The sequence below is a fragment of the Apium graveolens genome, chromosome 10 (assembly GCF_009905375.1).
Source record: "Apium graveolens cultivar Ventura chromosome 10, ASM990537v1, whole genome shotgun sequence".
NCBI classification, from domain to species: Eukaryota; Viridiplantae; Streptophyta; class Magnoliopsida; order Apiales; family Apiaceae; genus Apium; species Apium graveolens.
Window position 1 is genome coordinate 207,545,221 of NC_133656.1, and position 4,645 is coordinate 207,549,865.

Here is a 4,645-nt window from a genome sequence, read left to right on the forward strand (position 1 = left end):
CCGAACCAGGTCAATGGGGTAACTGACATGGTAAAGGAGCACGCCAAGAATGTGTGGTACTATTTTCGTCACTGTCAATAATTGTGATTGCTATCATCAAATTAGAATGATATTTTTAGAAGGCTCGTAAAAATTATTATATCTCATCATTTCACAACTACATCATTAATGATATTGGAAGTTTTTTATCTGCATATTTCTCCGTCTTATAACAGGCAAGATGTTCATTATATGAGATAAGAATTTTGCATTTGTAGCATTTCAATATCCAGGTTCCAATCCAATCAGGATTTTTCCAACAAGTTTCGAGTTTGAAATCGAGTAGCATGCAATATAGAATTCTATTATGATGCCTCGATTCCCTCGAAGATATTCTGCAACGGATTTTGTGTATTTAGACAGTCGACTGAATTGATTTATTAGGTTATGAATACGAATGTCTAGCTTATTGGCATGAAAAGAATGTAATGAGTCTCTGACAACTTTGGAATAAGAAAAATAGATATCATTGAGGCCAAGGGGGCATCAACCGATGTAATGATTAAATCTTGGATTAATTTATATTGTTAAAATCATACCTTGTGTGGTAAATTTGGAACTTACTAATCATTTTTGATAATGGTTGATATTAGAGAAATAATGGAGCCGTTGAGATAACCGAATAAATCATGTTCACAAAGCAAAAACTAGATTTAAGCTTTTCTTGTGGATTTTTTTTACAACCATGGGAAATGTAGAGGCATGATTGATTTGAACTAGTTCGGCAGTAACATTTATAGATGTTCCATTTCAATTAAGGATGACAACATATGAAACCACCATTTGGGATTGTTAATACTTGATTAAATGTGTGTGAACTAATGCCATAAGAACGATACACATAATCCATAACATAAGTTTTGATGATTAAAAACCATACGTAAATATACAAACTTAGGTACTTAAGATAACTTCTGATAATGATTAACTTAATAAATAACTCTACACAGTCCTAAACAATCAAAGAGACTACATCATAGTAGTCTATAAATAAATCATATTAGATATATATGCATATAAGGCAAATGAATCTAGTTGTGAGGTTAACACATGAATAACGGAGTTTAATTTTTGGAAAGGATGCCATGTTCCAAAAAAAAAGATATATATATATATATATATGGTCGCGCTCAAATAAGAACCAATATTATTGTAAGATGTGAGATCAAATCCTAACTACTCATTTTATGCCTTATATAAAAACCTCACCACACATTAATTTTTAATATTTAAATATTTATCACCACGTTCTTTTTATAATTCCTCCATCTGCCACTTCCAACCACCGCTGATCTTCATTTCCGGCCACCATCTCCGGCGACATCAGAAAATCACCACCGTTAAATAAAAAATCACCACCATAAAAATAAAAAATTACCATTGGAAACACAAAAATCGCCATATCCGGCCACTGATGAACAAACAATAACCACCGGAAAGAGTAGCTTATATTTAAATAAGTTTTTGTAACACATTCCTGTATACTGTAATGTCTTAGAGGATTAGAAGTTGTAGGATATTCTAAGTCATGTTGACTACTAGAATGATATACAAAATAGGTTGGCTAATTGTATATATTAGATGCCTTGTAATCTTGCATAAATGAAATTTTGTCAACCGCTATGAAAATACCATCAACGGATAATCTACAAAGCTCTCAACAGATGACACAAGGCACCTTCAACGGATGATTCATAAGAATCATAACAGACCCAATTTATAATGCTGAAGTCTCAAGGAACATCAGATTCAAATAGCAGTTGATAGTGACTTGACAATCACATGGGCTGATTGTATACAAAAGAAATGTGGCAGCCTATAACTAGTTTTATGAGAACAAAGAAGCATTTTCATTTCCATGCTTACTTGAAGAAATACAAAGATACTGGATAGAGAAATGAAGAAATATGTGATGAAGACTTGGACGTTTTGTTTTATGTGTTTGTCTTTTTCATATGTAACTTGGTAACATATAAACAAAGTGTAGCAAGTAGATTTTTATCAATTGTGAACTGAAAAATATAAAAAGCTACATCTGTTAGGAATTTCTCTGTTCTTTTTTGGAATCACTTGTAAGCAGATGTGTGCATTCTTATATCACATAGTTCTCAATTAATATATATATCTCTAGTGGAAAGATCAATCCACCAGAAAGTTTTTAAATCTATGTGTTTAATTACCTTGTGTTTTGAATACATTATATTTCATTCTGCACACTTGCATATTCAAACACTGATATATTTTGTTAAAGAAGTTTCTTAATTTCAAAAAGAAACCAGAATTCCATTCAATCACCCCTTCTGTTATTCTGTTGTTAGATTGTTCGACAATAAAAATTGGTATCAGAGCAAGCTCTTGACACACAAAGAGTTTAAAGATCAAAACAGACTAATAAAATGAGCAGAAATGATGTTGGAGTGAAGATCCCTTTTTGGATAAAGACAACTATCACCTACGGAAGGTGAAAATGCACGTTCATCTACTCTCACGAGATGAAAGCTATGTAAGATGGATAGAGAATGGTCCTCGTGTTCCAAGAAGGGTAGCAACTGGTGTTGAGAATGCTATTGGAAATGAACAGACTATCCTAAAGCCAATGTCAGAATGGACTGATGAAGATAGTGAAGCAGTTCACAAGGACAATAAGGCCATGAACATTCTGTTCAATGGTCTTTATGGTGATATATTTGATAATATTGTCAACTGCAAGATAGCCAAGGATATTTGGGATACTATTCAAATCATATGTGATGGAACTGAAGAAGTGAAGGAAAACAAGATGCAACTCTTAATACAACAATATGAGTACTTTTACTCTGAAGAAGGTGAATCTCTAAGTGACATTTTTAGTTGGTTTGAAAAAATACTAAATGCACTGAAGCTACATGGGAGAGTCTACCAAACAAAAGATTCGAACCTGAAATTCCTTTGATCTCTGCCAAAAGCATGGAAGCCTATGACAGTTCACTGTAGAGGGGGTGAATACAGTGTTTATTACAATCAAATCAAACTTCAAGAACTTATGTAACAGAAAACAAACTTTATTTAAACAATAAACTCTGTTACAATCTGGAACTGTTATCTCTCAGTGATGAACAAAATATCACGAGAGCTTCTAGAGTTATAATAAATAATATTCTCGATAATGATAACACCTCTAGTGTAAACTCTATTTCTGTGTTTATATACTACACAGTTACAAGATATTCGCTAATTGATATGGAATATAATTCTGCTTCCTAAAATATATCAATCAGATATCTTCTATTCCAAGTATTCCATTCTTCACGGAATTCCTTCTTCATGCATATCTCTTCTTATGTTTATCTTGATCTTCTTAACTTTAATCAGCTACTGTCCTTATCTGATCGTCCTTCAGCACTTAAGTTCTGATATCTATCTCCTGATATCATAAGTACTGATATCCCTTAAGTTCTGACTTCCAGTACCTTAAGTTCTGACTTCCAGTATAAGTACTGATCAGTTAAGTACTGATTTGTTCTGTTCAAATAAGATCTGAAATCTAAACATAAAACTTATTAGCCATGACATTATCAAATATATCTAACAATTGGCGCTAGAAGGAGGGGGTGAATACAGTGTTTATTACAATCAAATCAAACTTCAAGAACTTATGTAACAGAAAACAAACTTTATTTAAACAATAAACTCTGTTACAATCTGGAACTGTTATCTCTCAGTGATGAACAAAATATCACGAGAGCTTCTAGAGTTATAATAAATAATATTCTCGATAATGATAACACCTCTAGTATAAACTCTATTTCTGTGTTTATATACTACACAGTTACAAGATATTCGCTAATTGATATGGAATATAATTCTGCTTCCTAAAATATATCAATCAGATATCTTCTATTCCAAGTATTCCATTCTTCACGGAATTCCTTCTTCATGCATATCTCTTCTTATGTTTATCTTGATCTTCTTAACTTTAATCAGCTACTGTCCTTATCTGATCGTCCTTCAGCACTTAAGTTCTGATATCTATCTCCTGATAACATAAGTACTGATATCCCTTAAGTTCTGACTTCCAGTACCTTAAGTTCTGACTTCCAGTATAAGTACTGATCAGTTAAGTACTGATTTGTTCTGTTCAAATAAGATCTGAAATCTAAACATAAAACATATTAGCCATGACATTATCAAATATATCTAACAATCTCCCCCAACTTGTAAATTAACAAAATATACAAGTTTAACAGATATTTGATGATGTCAAAAACATTAAGTACAAATGCATGAGAAATAGACAAGATAACTACAACTTACAGTCCTTAAAGTTTTTACCAATTCAACTTCTGATAACAACTTCAACCTGTATAAATATCAGAATTTAAGCAGTTGTAGATCTTCGACTTGGCTTCATCATTTTCTGATCTCTCTGATGTCAGGAGTTGTTCTGAGATAATTCTTCAACAAACATTTCTCAGCATATCTGAGTTCATCAATCATTCTCCGTTTGACATCTTTAAGCTCTGCAGTATCTTCACCAGTTTGAAATATTGCAGCTCTGAGATCATTAATCTTTGCTTTTCTCAACTCCCGATCTAGTCTTATGACATAAGCTTTGTTAGACTCTAGA